The 19,522-nt window shown below is 37.1% G+C and overlaps 1 long non-coding RNA gene across 1 annotated transcript in view; it reads left to right on the top strand.

The window, feature by feature from the left end:
• Window positions 1-923: 923 nt before the first annotated feature.
• The window catches only part of LOC134168104 (uncharacterized), a 32,730-nt gene continuing 14,131 nt past the window's right edge, over window positions 924-19,522 (top strand). Inside the window, exon 1 of the long non-coding RNA XR_009966419.1 lies at window positions 924-1,169. This is a non-coding gene — a long non-coding RNA (uncharacterized LOC134168104). The remainder of the gene's footprint in view (window positions 1,170-19,522) is intronic.

Genomic DNA, 19,522 nt, shown 5'->3' with positions numbered 1-19,522 from the left:
GTCAGAGTCTGTAGTGCAAATAGCTGTGGTAATAAAATTATCTACAGTGAAGAAATTGCTTTCTGTACATAGAAATTTAATGAGATGGAAAACTTCAACAACTGAACAAGCCGCTCAGCAGAGGCTTGGTGGGCTCTCATAACATCTGCCCATGTGCAGGCTGGAAATACTCAATGCCAATAGGGATGCCATTAAATCGAGTCTGCTTTTGTGTTTCACACCCCGGTTTCCCCCCCTTCCCTCCCTCCATTTCATAAGTAAAGTTTGTTAGCCAAATGCTAATGAATATCAGTATTAACTGACCAGAAGAGCATCATTCCTCAGGTCAATTAAGTTTCAAGAATACTACTGGGTTAGAATGCTTTCTTTACTTTTCTTTCACACTTAAATAAGTACCTGCGTCCATTACAATCCACTCGTAAACAGGATCAGATCACTAGAGACTTGCAAATACTCCTACCCCTAATTAACCTGAGAAATTTATTTATCATTTCCATAGGCTTTGACACTATAAGGAATAGAGCAGCATAAAAATGCCCCACACTGAACTTCCTATGCTTAAAGCCTTGTGCCCTTACCCACTCAAACATAATTGTAGTCCATTCCAGCAGCTACAGATGCTTCACCAGGGCCTCCAGGTGCATTTTGATATGTAAATTGTTGCACCTCTAATTATTTTCTTTCCCGTTGTTTTTCCCTCTCATTCCAAAAGAGTATGCTTCACCCCCCAAAATATAAGAACTGACCAGCTTTGTTCCTCTCGTGTGTGCTCAGACACACAAAATATTCACACACAAAACTGTAAAGGCTGCACAGCAAGCGTTAAGTAGCTTTTTGAGAACATTCTTTTACACTAAATCTGTATAAATTAGGAATGCCAAAACAGTTTATCAGAAAAGCACAGATATCAATAGAGTATACAGTCCCTTATTTTTGTTTTTGCCCTTGCTGGATGAGTAATTAATGACCTGTATGACCACCTTTTAGTTTCATCTTCATGTATAACAGAGAAACTAAGCTGTTGCCTGCCCTGCTTCCATGAGTTACCTTAATCAAGCTTACATATATTAAGCATGTCCTAGTTTTATTCCTAACTGCTGTTTCTCATCTGTTCTCCAAACTACATCTCCTGACACTCACAATTAAGGAATTCACTATTCAAAGCAAAAGTAAGTGACTTTATCATTTGATTGAAGAACCTAAGGAGCAAAGCCTCTAAAAGATTAAATATTTAATCCTTTGATCTACTTGTGCTGGCAACTGCCCTATCTATTTTATGAGCAGGTTGACAAAAGCATTAGGGGACTGGGATTTGTGTAATGGAACAGTGTTAAACCTTGCACGCTTTTGTGCTAAAAAGAGAAATAATGTTTTCCTAACTGAACAGTATTACTGTGACCTTCCTATAATGGTACCTGGGGCGAAACTGAACATAGATATTATTTCAAACAATTTTCTGTGACAATTTTACCAAAGCATATAAACAACTCAGCGAATGCACTCAGGACTGACTACAGACAAGTTCTTAAGAAGCAAGCAAGCTCATTACAAAGAAGCAGCTAAACAAGTCTTAAAGAGCAAACTGATCTGTCTCAAACGGTAGGGAAAGTAAGCGTCGTTACAGAAGGCTGGAGAAGGTCAAACATGGTATTGAGTAAAAAAGGGCATAATAGAAGTATGAGGAAACTGCAGTCTAACTGAGGGAACTAATTTGATGAGGGATACCAGAAGAAGCTATTAAACAGTTTGTACACACCTTGATAATGTTGTATCAAGAAGATACTTTTTATAATGTAACTTTTTGTAATGTACTCACTATTTTAAGGTTTATCCTTAGATAAACTTTAGTGTTTATTCTTAGATAAAATCTCAGTATCACCAATCTGGGTCCACTTAAGAAAACTTAAAGAACGAGCAGCAGACAACTGGACAAGTTTAAGCTATAGCCACCATGAAAATGTTGAAAGAACTCCAGGCTCTTTGGTCAAGAACATAAAACCATAAGAACAATCTTCCAGTATTTAGAATGTCACCAGTAAGATGTCCGTGACCAATTGTACCATATCTCTGCTTCATTAAGACCTTGTATAATCAGCTTTATTTGTACAAGGGTTAGGTTTAGAGAAACCTAATTTTGATAGTAGGTAAACCTTGGAATAAGTTCCATGGGAGGGAAGGGGAAGGGGGGACAGGGGGAAAAACCACAAAAACCCCAGAAGAAAACATAAACCCCTGTAGCATTTCAATTTGTATTTTTGCAAAACACAAATACTGACATGTGCCAGAAAATATTTAGATATAACTGATCCTCCTACCTTCTCCCTCTCATAAACTAGATCACTTTTTCAGCACAACTCTAACTTAATGCTCTTGTAACTCGTATGAAATAATGTCCTTTGGCAAGTAACTGCTGGGTGACAAGCATTTAACACAGGTTTAAACTCAGTGCTCCAAAACAGTTCTAAGTTTCAGAGAGTTCTAAAGGGGAACCCCCACCTCTCAAGCCGATTAAGGAATCTCTGGAAGGGATTATTATGTTTAATTTTAACATTCAAAGCATATCACACACCAGCACAGTTACAGTAGACAAGTGATCCTTTGCCTTCCTGAGGTTTGCAGTAAATCCCCATTCCTTGTTAAAAAAGAACTCATACCAAAATGTAACTGAAATCTAGATTAGTACCTCTAATTTAGAAACCAAACAAGCACGCACATCCAAACTCAGTAAGGAACAAATTTTCATGACTTTAAACACTGGTACACAATTTTTGAAAAAAAAATAGTACTTAACTATTTGGAAGTGAAGACCAAGTCAGAAACATTTCAGCCAAAGATGGAAAGCTAATAATGGCCAAACTGCTCCTGCTCTTTTTTGCATGCTCTCACTCCTTTTAAAGCTTCCTCTGCAGTAATGACATAGGAATCAACCCAAAATTACCTTTTTGAAATCCTGTGAACATTCCTCCATCAAAGGTGATCCCTGGCAAGCCACACGCACAGTATCATTAGGAATACAAGTAGCTAATGATATAACCCTTCTGTTTCCGAATCTGAGGGAGCTGAAATGTTGCATAAACCAGCAGCTACTCAAACGATTTATACGGCAGTAGAGTGGAGTCCTCTGTTTGCCCAAATTCATTGTTTCTGAAATGGAAGCACAGAAAACGTATCCAGTTAACTTTTAGCATTGTCCTTTTGAAAACAGATCTGAAACAGAGCCATGAGAGTTCTAAAGTATGAAATCAATATAAAGCCATGCATAACAAGTTCCTTTCCAAACCAAACTATTCTATGATCACACTGATGGATGAAGCTAGAACTACAGACAGGATCTGAAGAACACTGGATTTTCACAAGAATAGGTATTCTGAAAAAGATTCACCTACTTCAGCAGAATTTAATGAGAAGGTTTGCAAGATTTTCGTATTGCCTCTCAAGATGAAAACTCAAATTAATTCATGTTTTTTATAATTAAACAATATCACACATACACAAAGGAAACTATGACCAAAAAATTACACTTGCTATCACAGCATAAAAGAAGGGTAAGCGACCTTACCAAAGCAGTTTTCAAGGAACAAATGAGTTTAAACATGACTTTAATATCTGCTGTTGTGCTAACAATGAGGCTAAAATCATAAACCTATATATTCTTCAAATAATGTCTCCAATTAAAAGAATAGGAAGAGAATGACATTTTGCAAACAGAAATAATTCTGTCCCCAAAAGTTCAGTTCAAAAAAAATATTCAGCTATTAACCCCAACCTTTTTTTTGTTAAAGGAACACCCCCTTAAGTTTCTCAGCTGGTATAATACGGAGACGATAATGTTATTAACCAAAAAATGTGCTACCTTAAAAATGAGCTTTTACTTTCTACAGCCAAATAGAAGAAATCAATATATCAGGGCAAAACTCAAAAATTTCCATTTCCAAACAAACCCAACCAGTCCCCAAAATGGTTTTCTGCTAACCAATATTTTTAGGTTTCCCTCTAAAACTTTCTTTGGGGAAGAAACGCAGTGTTAAAATATCACTGCTCTTTTTCATGGTGTTCTCACAAATATGTTCAACAGGTTTCTCAAAACAGGCAACAGGTGATAACTTAGATAGGACAGAGTACTAGAAAGGGTAACTGGCTATCAGTACTCAAAGTGCACTAGAAAGAATCCAGGCTCCAACTCCACTAAAATTCACAGTCTTTCAGAATCTGGTGACTTCTGGCGTTTTAGCCTACTCATAAAAGAAAAGGAAGAAAACATGGAAAGAGCAGGTCCTTCCCTAAAAAGCAGGGTGCTTTGTTTTGGTGGGGTTTGTTTTGTTTTCTTGCGGCTTTTTCCCTTGGCCGTCTGACAGTACAACCAACACTATGTCTATATCACCAGGATTAGAGAAGTGGCTGTTAGAAGTAGGCAGAAAATGTCTGGATTCACACCTTTTTTTGTGTCTGCAGCACCTCGGCTAGGCACAATCTGTGGCTGTTTGGTTAGATCTATCCTCTTTCTTCTGTCAGTGTCAGATACACTGAACATCAATTCTATATTCAGACTAGGGTACCTTCCAAACACAGATTACATGATCCTCAAAAATTCTTCCACACAGTATAATAGAAGGAATATTCTATAATAATATAAAGAGCAGCAGCATTACACACACTCTTAGCTGACAGTGCACTAGTGTATAGTCAATGAGTCAAATCTAAGCAGAAATGAAATATTAGATATATCCCGTGAAGACAAGAGCACTTTTTCAATCAGAAATTGTTAATTGGTGTAATTTAATGATGGAAACATATCTCTATTGGGGCACTTTGATTATTAACTTTTAAACAAATGTACTTCTAGCATTTCATCTGACATAATACTGAACTATAATATAAAAATACAAACGTAAAAATGGACAAAGGAACAGAAAAGGATAAATGTTATTTCATCACAGAGGCCCTCCTCTAAGGATTGTCTGACATTAAAAAATGGCTTTCTTCGTATTAACAAATAAATCTAGCAGTATGGGCTTCCTTTACATACACAGGAAGTTTGTATATAGCAATTACACTTGTTATACAGTCTTATGTCATCTCACACTGCAATGTGTGAACTGAACTGAACTGCAGTATGTCACAAATAATGCTGACCTTGTCCAGCTAAAGCTTCGTATTTCAAATTTCAGAGGCCGATTTCTGTTCTGTATAACCATTGTCTTAAGTAACATTATCATCATTATAACTGCCTAGATCCTTCCCAGTACTTCAAGATGCACTTAACTGTAACCCCAAAAAGTTTTGTATGTCTCAACTTTCACTGCAGTGGGACTTGACACAAAAATCTTGTCAGCTCGGGATGTATCTGTACTGCAATGGGAAGTGGGTCTGAAGGGTTTTGAAATGGCCACATAATAGATGCTGGATATAATTTACTTCAACTAGTTTTGATGTGGTTTTGAGGACTGAATGCCCAGTAGCAAATGCTGCTCATTAGGGGTGCTCCTTGTATGCACACTCCAGGTTCATTCTATAATGGGTCTTTCTCTGCAGGGATGAGCAGTGTGCTTATCCCCTCCAGTGCTAAAAAGAAAAAAAAAAAAAAGCAATAAAAAATCCAAAGAGAGAAGCTAGTATGAATGGTATGAATTGTCTTTTTGGATTGAAAATACATACCTTGCTGCAATTCAGATCAAATATTAGTCCTCTGGTATCAATGGAATTGTCTCAGAACTGAGTGTTACATATTACCTTTGCTTTCAAAATTGGGCAATCCTATTAAATTGAATATATTTTGGCTGCAAAACAAATTCCATCATAGAAGCAAAATTGAAGCTTTTATATTTTGTCAGAAAAAAACCAACACTGTTTGTTGCAGAACAGGGCAGGAAAAACTCATCAGGAACAGCCAGAAGGCTTGCTAGTGAGAGCACTTGTCTGCAGTGTCTGGACTGAAATCCTGCTCTGTTTTATTTGAAGTGAGGACTAGAAGTCACTTCTTCCTGCAGATTTTGCCTTTACTAATAGAGGTGGTCTCACACCAAACAGAAAGTTGAAGGGGATCTCTGGGGACAACTCAGCAACTGCCTAATGCCTGACCCTGCTCCTCTAATATGGCCACAGCCCCGAGCGTTGGCTCTCTACTCTGGGGCCACAGGGACTCCATCCATTTCACACTTTGATCACAAACGTGGCGCTGGCAAGAGCTCCTTCAAACAGATACATTCCGGCAGAAAAAACACTCCAATTATTTCCTCACACTTTCACCACCACCACCCCCCATCCCCCACCCTTGTCCCTTAATTCGTGTTCAGTTCAGACCAATGTCTAACTGGTCACACACGCTGCAGTTACAGCTCACTCAGCTGGTATGGCAACAGGCTGGGGTGGTTAAAACACAAAGATGTAGCCTGCTATCTCTACCATCCTTAATCCAGTCATGTTCATAGCAGTGGCAGCAGGAACTCCTTAATGCCTTCAAATTCTCCTCTTCATACACTTCAGATTAAGGACATAGTAGCTTTCACGGTAACGCCTTGTCCCTGAGCAATGGTCTATTCAGTATCATTCCAAAATTGCCCCAGTTTGTCTTTATGCCCTTCTTATCAATGCAGCTATCCTTAAAATCAAAGTCACTCACAGTTGCAGTCAGGATGTAGATGCCTCTATAAGGAACAACATGACAGCATAAAAAGAGTGGTATGCAATGCTAAATATTATTCAAATCCATAGGAAAAATGGGTAAGAGGTCTTCGCATGTGCTTCTGTTTCACAACTAAACACCTAATGTACCTATTTGCTTTCTTAGATCTATTTTACATATATGGTCTTGATGTTTTCATCAATGAAAGGCTTTCAATAAGTCATTCAAAAGTTCACTATTTTACAACTTTTATTAGGCTTTAATTTCACTACTTCTTCTATGTACCCTCCTAATGGGTAAAGGGAAATTAAAGGATTCGTCATAGCATATAACATGCTTAATTCTTTTCTTTCAAATTCATCATCTGTAATTTTGCAATAAAAGTAATCGCAGATATATGACGTTTTTAAAGGCCGCATTGCTCTCCGATGCCTGTAAACAAGGATAACCTTGGGGAAATCTGTAAATGTACTCTGACTTGTTTTGCAAGAGTGGCTATGTTAGAAGTGGTTTCTTTGCCAGTCCTAGCACAAAATACAGCACCCTGATATTCTCAGTCTGGATGCAGGCCTCCTCCTTTGCGAATACAGATGAGTGTATCATGAAATTCAATTTAAATTATATGACTATCTAAACTAAATGGCAATCCATAAAGAAACAAACATTCAATCTACAGCTGGGGATTTATCGAACAAACACTACCCAAACTCTACATGAATTAATAAAATTCTGTTTTCTGGTTTCATTTTACTTATGCAATCCATTTTACATGATACAGGCTACGTGAGTGAGTGAGTACCTGTGAAAAGACATTACGCAATTAAAACTAAGCCAGTCTTTAAAAGCTTCACGTGTGCATTTCTCTAAAATGCAAACCATACCTTGTGTTGCAAATAAGTTTACAAAGTGTTACTGTCACATTTCTGTGGGATTTTAATGAACTGCTTCAGACAAGCACAGAAAACAAATGAATGCTGCAAAACCACACTCATTTGGGAAAAGTCTATTTGGAACCTGAGTGTACATTTTGTACGGCTGTTATCATATTGGTGTGAAGATTTATCATTGTTTCAAGGAAAAACTGAATTTGACAGGAAACACTCATTTTTGATTGAAAGCTTAGTGTTATTTCCAGGTGGCATATGGAAGAAAGAACAGCAGAATTTTGTTACAAAACTATTCTCAGGGTTTCAAGGACTAACTGTGTTTCGCTTTGGGACACACTCCAATATGAACTGAAGTCAGCTGAAATTCGGAGACCACCACAGAATGTAGCAAGGTTTGGGGAAAAGTGACGTAGGAGACTCTAGGGCTTATCTGGAAAAATCAAAATAAAACAAATAAGGATACTCCTGAGTTGAAACACACACTTTTTTTTAATGATTATAAATATACTTCTGTAAGTATTTTGTTTGTTTTAGAAAGGCAATACTATAACATTTATAACTAGCATGTAAAGTAACGGTATTTTCAGTAGATGTTATATATGTCCATATATATATGTCCAAACCTTAGCAAAAATGGGAATTTCTCATTTTCAATTACTCTCCTTTTTGTGCTCTTTGTTTAGCATTTGATTGCTTTATCATTATGAATTATTCAGATAATTAAATAACCTTTGTCTTAGCCTTTAATTTTCTTCCTCATAGAAAAAGCAAAATAAAGTCACCTTGCCCTTCTTGTAGGCTGAACAACAGCAAATTAAAATGGGAGTATTTCACTTGACAAATTTAATCCATCCATCTGTTCTAAACTTTTCTGTCAAAACCCCCAAATATACCTGATGCTTCCTAATAAGTCAGCCTACAGTAAAATCTCTCATGTGGAAATGAGCAGAATGTGACATTTTTCTGCTAGTCTAACATGTATTAGGTTTTGACACTTGTCTATCTTACTTGTCAGCTTGGAAGTTATCTGGATTTGTTCAAAGTTATTGCCATATTCGCAAACAGACAACATGCTTCTCTCTTTATCATATCTGACACACAGTGTAAGGCAATAATAGGAAGAAAAATACTGCTGCTATTTTAAAATCTAGTTAAATATCACTTCCCGTATTTCTGCCCAAAAGGGATGACAAGGTGAATTAATTTACCAGGATTTAGAACCACTGAGTGTCCTCTGATACCCTACTCAAGTATCAAGTATTTTATATAGAATTTTAGATAGTCAAAGTATTCCATGTGTGTCAGAAGGAGAAGTCCAAATGGATGTCACAGTCCAGTAACTTGTCTAACACTAGACCTTCTTTTTCACACAGATGTTTCCATGGGTGCCAAATGTCACTCCACTGAGCCATCTTCTGATAAGTAATTTATCAATAAAAGGGGATCCCAACTACCATTCCTTCGATGTCAAAACCAGCCAAGCTTCCTGCTGTCTCCAGCAGGAGCGATCACACAAACCCGACACTCCCCAGATGCTAAGGCATACATCACCACAGAATGAGCAGCAGATTTGCCACACTCACAGCAGAAAAATAAAGCTTTAACTTCAAAGGATGTGAATACTGTGCCTATGGGCCTCACAGCCCTACTCACGTCAACCTGCACTGCCAGTGTATTTTTGTTAATTCACATGGCTATTTCCTATTGACCCTACCAAAAATGGTACTAAAAATAAAAGATATTGGGTGAGACATTAAAATTATCTTTCAAGGGAATTGAGCTTCTATTTGCCATTTACACTTCCACAGTTTCTTTTGCAAGCCCTCCTTCCACTTACGCTTGGTTTCACGATTTAACTCCAAGGATGCTGAGAGCGAGTCATGCTAGCATGCAATTTTGGGATTGTATAATCATAAAAGAATAATTCTCTATAAGGAAAAAAGAAAAAAAACAAAAAAGAGAGTATTTTTCTGAAGCCACATTTTCTTTGATATGTTAAGCCTGATTCAAAAAAATAAAAGGGCAAGTTCCAAACTTCCCACAAGCAAAGCCTTGGCAGCTGAGTGAAATAACAGTAACAAATCCACAAGAAAACAAAGAAAGAAAACACTGAAACCATCTGCTCCAGGGGGAGGTAAAGGAAGGAAATTCTATCTTGAACAATGTATGTAGGACCTGCACCATTCAATAAGATAACATGTAATTCCTGGATCCCTGGAGCTCCTTAGAAAGGCTTTATTGAGAGGCCTCTCTCTATTGCTTAAAATGTCACAATCCTTTTTTTTTATTTGTATATATATATATATATATATATATATATATATATATATATAATGTTCTTTTTCATTGTCCTTAAGCCAAAAAAGCAACAAAACTTGGTCTGCTTGTTTTTTTAATGCTTACAAAAATCATGAGCAACCAGCCTGCAGTAATTCAGGATAAGCTGTTTTTCTGACACGATAAACCTTATGCGAATGTGTTGGCAATGTAAAATACCAGATAACTGAAACAATAGCAATCAGTGATAAATCAGTACAATTATTATGTGCAGTTCCTGCCTGCTCTGACAGTGCAGGTCCCTGGCTTGATATTATTAAAGTAACATTAATTATCTCTTCCTGGGTATATTTCACACCTTACACACATGTGCAGTAGAATCTGAGCACCTCACAATCATTCATAACTCATCTTCACTGTGAAACATAAAAACTCTCTTAGCCCCATTCCACCTACACAGGACTGAGGCACAAGGAGAATAAGTCACTTTCCAATTTCACATGCAAAACTGTTTCTGATAAAACAACGCAGAACTGACGGTAGCAAGCCCTAGGCTAGTCCACAGTCACCACACCATCCTTTCGCACAGAGCCCAGCTCCTGAGATTATGAGAATTTGCAATATACTACAGAACACACTGCTGGCTTTTCAGAGGTCTTATGTAAAACTGACTTCATCTTCTGACAAGGTAATAAAGCATACAGAGGCTGCATAGTCCCATTTCTTACTCCTCTGTATATTTTTAACTTGATTTAGTTTAGTAATACAGTAATATTTTGAATTGTAAGGTGTCTGAATGTGTCACCTTTCCATTGATGCTTTTGAGGAAGTTATACCTCGGTACTTCAGCAGACATTGCAGTAATGAAGACTTTTAACAAGAGTGGCTGGCTTTTCTTTATGACCTAAGAGCTTCTTCTTGGTTCCCCACTTTTAACTGAGTTATAGATTTATCAGTCTCAGTACAGAACAACTTTAGATTTTGACCTCAGGCCTGCAGCTGTAATTTAAACAGGGGATGAGGTGAGGGGAAGAAGATATGCATATGAAAAGGTTTTAGGAATAAATATACTTACAAAGGAGCTTTGAAGAAAACAGGTAATTTGTGCCTAATTCTTGTGGAACAGAAGGGTACTCAACTAGTGATTTTAAAACCTGGATTCACAAGGAATTCTGCATTTTTCTCATTGCCATGGAATTACAGAGACAAGCCTTCAGGACGTAATCCTTGCCCTCTGCCCTCACTAATAATTTATTCAGAATGATGGGGTGATCTCTCTTCTCCTTTCCCAAGTACTATTCATACAATAATCATGTTCTGTTCTGCAAGATGATCTGCGAGCACTGCTTGTCAAATGGGCATATATTATTCAATAGCAGTGGTAGTAGAATGGGTACCCCACCTTTCTCTCATTCTCAATTAGTCTTTACCTGCAAAGCTTTGACATAAACAGGCATTCCATTATCATATGGCAAAGTGCTTTTTACTAAAATTCATCTCCAAATCTATAGTGTTGGACAAATTCTGCTAAACAATTTTATGGTCAAAATAGACTTACATCAATTTGCACTATAGAATCTCCAGTTTGGTCACAAAACTGAAAGTCTGCCAGTTGCCCTGAAGATTTTAAGGGCATGAGGCACATTAAGATCTGGTATGACCTGCTACAGAAGATGGGTATAACAAAATTTACCCATTTACTCCTGGGTGAACCCAATACATTTTCTTTGGCTAAAAGATATTGATACAACACTCCAGGTTAAAAAGAAGTGTTTTAGTAGATATAGCTTAGAATATAGCAGACTCCAACATAACTCTTCTCCCAAAGTCTTACTAAAGCTGTCTGTTATGGACAAGTAGAAGGAGAGTCTATAATTCAGGGACTATGAGTAGTCTTTCTGCTCTTATATCAATATTTTATGCTATTCATGGGGAATCAGTAAGGTATTATTAATTGCTTCTCACACCACAGGTAAAGGCTGATCCATTAACAACATTAAAACTTAAATATTAATTCCTAGAAGCCACAGAATGTACTCATTTCAGAGCTGCAAATGGAAACGTTACAAAAAGGAAAAAGGGTGCTCCCTTGTTTAGAAGCAAGGGCTGTGTTGTGGTTTTAGGCACAGCCTTGAACAAAAGATGCTATATAAACTATACCAGCCCAGAAATAGCTTTGGAAGACATTGTGCCTGAGCTAAATTCTACACTAAAAAGTTCCCCTGGCAGAGTTCTGTAGTGAAGTGTGATTTGTGAGCAAAGTAACCATGCTCCTTGTACAGCTGGTCTTAATGGCAAATCCTGCGTTCTTGCTCCCTTGGCTTGCTGAGCCTTGTGGGAAGGGAAACTAAGCAGGGCACTCCAATGAGTCACACTGTCTAAGAACGGTTTTAACTTGTACTAGCTGCTGCCATGCCAGGAGTACCTTTCCAGCACAGTATACAGATGTAGCTGCACCAACAACTAGCTATAATACATTCAAAGATAGCTAATAATAAATGGACTGGTTTATAGTTCTTTCATATCACCAGCACAATAATGGAATCCCTTCCAGTAACCTCACCTTCCAGGCCAGAGACCTTGTACTAATTTTTCCCCCAGCCTTGTCAATAGTTCTGAGTGAACTCAAGGGTCCAACCTTATATTTGCATAGTCTAAGGCTTCAATGTCTAACATTTGGTATCTGTTAGTTTTTCAGCTGTGCCTTTAGCAAATGTGAACATAAGCTATGAATCACTTAATTTCTCAGAATATTTGGGAGACTACTTGGAAATGTTATAAAACTGACAGTAAAAGCAGCCCAGCCAAAGAAATTCTCTTTGTTTTTTCAATGACTCGCGGTACGGCAGATACAGCTTGACAATTCAATAGCATTGTTCACAAGAGTTTAAAATAATAATTAAAAAATGAAACAGTAAGAGGAGAAGAATTATTAAATACAGCCATAAAGCTCCATGACTCTCCTGTAGTATCTCCCACAGAGTGCTAAATGCACATCTTTAGAAAGTCTCTGGTAGAATTATGCTGTACTTGAAACTGCTGAACAGCTGATGACATATCAAAATGCTAATGGTATTACTAGAACATCTGCATTTTAACAGAACAGAGGTCAATGTGCATATTTGACTTTAATATAAGAAATAACTGTACATCTAATTAACATTACATGTTTCCGGATAAAAGTATTTGCATTTCTAAGTACCACCAGCATCACCTCACTTCTAGGCCAGATTTTGTCAGTTATCCTTAAGACAGATAGGTTTACTCTGGAAATGAATGTATTTATTTCCATAGAAATCCAGAACCAGAAAAATTATTTAGTATGATTAAAGGTCCAGCCCTCACTCCTAACTGTAATGTGTACCTTCATGTATGAGTGTTCCTAATGACCATTAAAAGATAAGTGCTTACTAAGTTCTGTTGCCCAAGTACTACTTAGCAGTACGAAGAATGGCAGAAACCAAAAGATTTAAACTGTTAAAAATTGACTACTGCCATTTGTATCTTGTAGTTACACAGCCTTTGGCATAGAACCAAGCCACTGACAGTGAGTGAGACACCTACAATACCAAAACAGTACAGAAGGGTCTAATAAGAATCATAATAGCCACAATGTTGTAGAGGAATGCACTTAGAAACAAGCAGAGTTAGTTAACAGGAAAAAACGAGGAGAGGCCTAATATTAAATGCTACACCCAGAGGAAACATTTGACCAGCTTTACAAAACAAACAAACACAAAGTAGACTGACATTGGGAAGGAAGGGTTGAAGCATGATTGAGACATTTTCCCTAGAACCTACCTCCCACCCAAGCAGGGCAGCCTGGAGATGAAACCTGGACTCACTACAGGCAATACTGATAACAAAATCAGATTTAATCACTGAAGCGTCACAGTACAAAACCAACGTATGAATTGAAAGGCTGCGTGACATGGGTCACGAATATTACATGTACACAAGCACAGTCATTCATTTGAGAAAATAGCTAGGAATAACACAGCAGATCGAAAACATTTGAAAGCTCACTTTGTACGCATATATCTAGTTTCAAATGAGAATTTCAATATTAAATATTGAATTAATAACTGATGGAATTCTGATTTTTGTTAATATACAAATACTTTTCAATCACACATGGTAAATATGGTTCTTATTGTAGATTAAAGTCTTCTTTTGTAGTGAAGAGGGATATGGGTTATAAATTATTATTCATGGATACATGCTTACTGCGGGGCTAACCACAAGAAAATAAGCACTGAGCCAGATCCCGGACACACATATTTTACTGCTTAAACTTCAGCAGTGTTTCACGAACATGATTCAAAATAAGGTGATGTGCTTTATGGTGGCTTTAAAAGCATTCCAGAAGAAAAGACAAACAAACGTGCTTCATTAAGAGATTTGTGGAGCCTCTTTGGTTTTCTGCACATATATATCTCTGAGAGCTGCTGATCAGAGTTAATGATAGATTAATCGTATGCTGTCCAAGATACATGTACAAGTGAAAAATGACTGGCCCTTCATTCACAGATAGCTAAAATAAGGTATCAACTTGATATTCCAGCAAAGCAACCTCTAGAACAGCAAGGGAGATATAGCAGAGTCAATAAAAAGACAAAAAGTTTGATGCCTGTCTAAAGCAAATAAAAGTGAAAGGCCTATTGTGAAACAGGGGAAAATAAATCAGATGGGCGTCTTATAGCAAAATTCAATTTTCTCATGTCTTCTTAAGCTAAAGCTATGACAAAACAAATGCTTACATGAAATCATGCAACTGTTACCAAGCTGTTCATTTCATCAAAATGAACTCTCAATGCCTTTCATTCTGATGTTTTCTAAATAGAATATTGCCATTTCTCAACCTTTTTTCCACTGCCAAATTTCCCATCAGACTGTAATAGTTTTTGCCTTTTTTTAAACATTTAAAACACTGTCAATTGTAACTGAAACATTCTTTTGCCCTCTTTTTTTGCACTCCCTTAATTTTTGTCTCAGTGAAGCAACTAGTCCCTGATGAGGGCAGCTGTATTTGCTCACAAATAGTTTTCTGGTACACTCTCAACAAGGTACAGAGGGTCATTGACAGATAAAGTGACACTGAAATAAAGAAATATTTTCTCACACTGGTGCCAATAGAATCACTACACACAATAAGCAATGACCCCACATAACCAGTACCTTTTCCAAATCTACTTTTCAAGCTCCTTAATCAGAAAGAGGCAATCAGACAGTATCTTCACTCGTTTGTCCAGTGTCATACCTAAGCGTGCCACAAAAAAAACCTCCTCCATTATCAAAGTTTTCTAAATTAACTATTAAATTACATTTGATCCGTCAATTTACTTGCAGCTAATTTTATTCAAGTTTGTTCTCTCACACTAAAAAAAAAGATGCTGCAGGAAAGCAGCTTCTCAAAGATAAACGTAAAACCACCAGAATCATGTTTAATAAGGAAAATAAGTGTTCAGAATCTTTAACAAATTAATTGGTTTGGGTGAATTTATGATGCACTATCTTCACTATGGTCTGTAGATTCTACAGGACAGCAAAGAAAGTTGGTGACAAGTTTTACATAAGAACCACTGATAAACTGGCCCCATTTGCTACATTTCAATATTGAAATAATATAAAATACTTTGATTTTGACTGCAGAGACAGAGAAATGTTTGAATTTGTTAGTATGTAGTTTATGTCTATTCTGCTTAGACAATTTCTGCTGAGATACCTGCAAAATAACTGTAAGTATCCACAAAAACTGTTCTTCCAGTCCAACAGAAATGTCCATGCAGTATCATGTGTGTATAGCCAAGAAGGGCAAATGGAAACAAAACTGTTACCTTTCAAACTGCTTACTTTTTCAATGACTAAAACCATTGTAAAATAAACTTCAAAACTGGTCATCTTCAGTGTGAAATACAAAACTTAATTACATCTAAACCCTGTCCTTAAAACCATCCTTTAATTTTGCAGAAGTCTACTATTTTAAGTAATTTCCATTATTTCTGCCATTGCACAAGACAGCCTTCTAACCAACAGTAGCTTCTGTCAACACTGCTCTACTTCAGAATACCAAATTCAGACCACACTTATACCACAGTGATGAGATCAATATAAAATCCCAGTAGCTCAGATATATGTACAAGGATATCCCTATAAATTACATCTAATTATAGCAGTAGAGAATTTTATTTAGCAGCTTTTCTTAGACTAGCAGGATTCCAGCAATTTCTGGTACTGTGTAATTTAGGTGAATAGTGCCTGCAGTAATGTTAATACAAGTTATAGTAGAAACGAGAAATATATAGATATGCATTTTTTTTTCCTTATTGCTGGTATGTTTGCTTTCTTATGTCTTTGTTGTAATTAGAACATCATCTGACAATGTTTTTACTTGTACTTCTCTACCATTCTAACCAACAGACTAAGTGACACCCGTAAACACGTCTAATAACCATTCTCTTTTTATCTCAACATTTTCCAGCACCAAGAGACATTATGGAAAATAACTTTTTGCTGAAGTAAAGGTTTGTATAGTCTCGGCCAATGTTTTCAAGTAATTGCCTCAACACTGAAATATCTGTTGACAGTAAAAATTCACAACTAATGTTAGCACTGGAAAAGAGATACGAGGCTTAGCTCTTCTTCACAGCTAACAAGATTTATTTATATATATATATAAATCTATATGGAGTTTTTTACCACTTTCTGTCTACTCTTTAGTCATTTAAAGTATTGTTGTCAGGTGAGGTAAGGTCAAAAAGTTGTTCTAGCTCTTTCTGAGAATCAATTGAATACCATCACCACTGGCAGTCCTGGGAGATAAACCTTTGCTTCAGGTCTGACAAACTACTCCTCAGTTTTCAACTTGCCTCCTCCAGGCTAGATTTCTATCTTTCTAAAGTTTTCTGTACTAAAAACCCCCAGGTAACTTGCTTCCCGTCTAATGACTACTTGAGAGGATTCATAGTTACAGAAAATCAATGTTTTAAATGGTATTGAGCAATGCGCTCAGAATCTCAAGGTGACTGGTTCAATCTTCACTGATTAAACATGACACAGTATCATCAAAGTAAGCTGCAAAGTTGTTCTTTGCCTGTTTCCTTATGCCTTTTCAGGCAGGGCATCACATCATTTCAACCAGAAACCTATCCCGAGCTACGAGTCAACAGTGGGAGTTTTGCAGCATCTTCTAAATGAGTGGAAATAACCAAAGCTGCTGTGGGTCTGAGGTTCAACTATAAGGGGTAAAATATTTACAAACCAGTGAAAGGGCCTTAATATTGGAAGAAATATATTTGAAAGTATTACACACATTATAAGAGACAGAGAATATCCACCTACTAAGCTACAAAGCTTTGTGATATTTTCCTGCAATCCATTTACTACAGCTAAACCAGAAAGTCTGAAGACAGAAGCCAGGACTCCCTCTGTTAGGGAGGGCCATTGCATTAGCTTCTGGAGTCACAGTGCTTCCCACTCTGCCTTGCTGTCTGTCTGGCCCAATATTTTGTCCTCCCCTGTGCAATGAATACTTTCACATAGTTTTTGCAGGATGCTAGGATGCTTTTTAGAAGATGTGAGTAGAAAACGTCAACCCCTTCAGCCAGAGAAAGTACGGATTACCTTGGGTTTTCCAGACCCTTGCCATTAAAGAATAGCATGTGATGACATCTTCTTCACTTCCTTTCTGGTCATTACTCAGAAGACATCTCTAAACCTCATTCAGTCATTTCTCAGAAATTGTATTAGTGCATATTCTCAAAAGTGTTGATCTCCAGATGCCAAGTAGATACAAGTCTCTTCATACACCTTTCCCTCTGGTGGATTTTTGGACTCTCACTCTGAAGCACTACTTTTCACTGGCAGAGGATTCCAGATTTTCCTCCAAGGGTATAAATGCTAAGGACTCAAGAACCTGGACATTTTATCTATTTCTCCGAGTCTGAAGCATCAAAATCATCTCTAGGCAATTTCCCCAAGGAATTATGTCTGCTTTTAAGTTATTATGGTTTTCAGTGATTGTAATGACTATTTAAATGCAAAAATACCTCTTCAAATAGAAATGACAGGCTGTCAAGTTCACTGGTGATAAATGGTATTTTGAAAATCCAACACAAAAGCAATTACAATCATAGGACAAACTTTTGGTACTCATACTGCTGAGTTTTGCGGTTACAACATGCCTCAAATGCCTCAGGTAAAGAATTCAGTTTCTCAACATAGAAAACTTGCGTGATAAAATGAAGAAAGCTTAAATTACATCCTACAGCTTTATTGAAAGTAATGCCTATAACCTTCAAAAGCTCTGAGCATGTGTTGTACATCTCCAGCTTTGAAAAGGTCAAACTTCTTTTCATTCTTCTCTCTTATTTACCATTGCTTTCTATTCAGTAGGTAAACATAATGCTTGTAAAAGAAAACATAACAGAAGAAGCTTCAGCAAGACATAATGTTGAACTTCTGAACCTTGTGCTCTCAGGAATAGGTATCAGGACTGGGGCAAGTTTACCCAAGCTACTCTACCCATGTATTTATTGACCTTTAATCCTGGAAGATTTCCTCACAGAAAGGTTGGCAAGGGTAGATGGTTGGGAGACAAAGTGTTCTTTCACTCATATTCATGTAAAAACCTAGTCAGATCCTTTCATTACAGTTGAAAGAGCTGTTCTAAGTGTTTACTTTTTCCAAAGGTCTTAGATGGCAGCCTGAAATAACAACTTGAATGATGGAGGATATCTCCTATTTCAGGTAATTTGTTTCTGTCTTCCACCTCTGCCAGGTAAAGCACCTGTCAGTTGGTTGTGCTCTTCATCACCTCTCTATCCCATATCTGAGGGTGTCATGAGTTTAATCAAGTGGTTGCTGAAATGAACCATCTGAGAGACCCTGTCAAATAGCTCAAACCACTCTGAAGTCTGAGTGTAAACAGTGACAGTAACAACAGTGATGTTTCAAAGGAAAGATGACATTAGATCAAATATATCCCTCATATTAACATGCATTCTTCCAATACAGTTTAAGACCTATGGCCTAATGTGTTAGACAAACATGTTCCATTATCCTGGAGCAAACTACCTGGCTATCTTTACAAGGAAAAGAGAGAATAAACAGCTGTAGATGGCAACGTTTAACAAAATTAAATAACAAAAACAAATAAACACCCAGTTCCACTTTAAAGGACGATGACTTAGAAGTCTTCAGATTCCAAACAAAAAACCTGTAAGGTCAGGCAAACTCCACAGAGTGCTGCAAATTACTTTCACCCATGTTAGCAAATTTATCGTGTGTAACTGCAGCCAGAGAAAAAGGCAGCTATTGCAAACATGAAACAGTGTTAGAGATTTACCTCCTTTCTTTTTTTAAATGTGCAAAATGTAAAACTTTGCTTCATTGGCCATTGGTGGAAGAACTTGTTTGAATAGAAGTAGAATGCAGGGGAATCATCACTAAGACCAAAACTCAGTTTTGAGTAGTTCAAATGAAAGATGTCTTTATCTTACATTCTATAAACTCAATGCTTCCTTCTCTGTGCCTTCTGGAGGACCAGAGAAGAAAGGCAAAGAACGAGGGTGGCATGTAACATTTATAGGCACAAACCTAAGATCAGTCAAGGCCATAAAAATAAGAGCTGTGTCTGACTTCCTTTAATTGGCAAGAACCTTCATTTCTTCCTCTAGCAATGTTCCAATAGCCAGAAAATGTGATAGAGCAGCGAAGACTGTTTATGGTCTTTTGA

This window comes from Pezoporus occidentalis, unplaced genomic scaffold, assembly GCF_034315485.1.
Source record: "Pezoporus occidentalis ecotype Australia unplaced genomic scaffold, CSIRO_AGI_Poc_V1 ctg30, whole genome shotgun sequence".
NCBI classification, from domain to species: domain Eukaryota; kingdom Metazoa; phylum Chordata; class Aves; order Psittaciformes; family Psittacidae; genus Pezoporus; species Pezoporus occidentalis.
The sequence above is the reverse complement of the archived record's forward strand: the minus strand, read 5'-3'. Positions and strand labels throughout refer to the sequence as shown.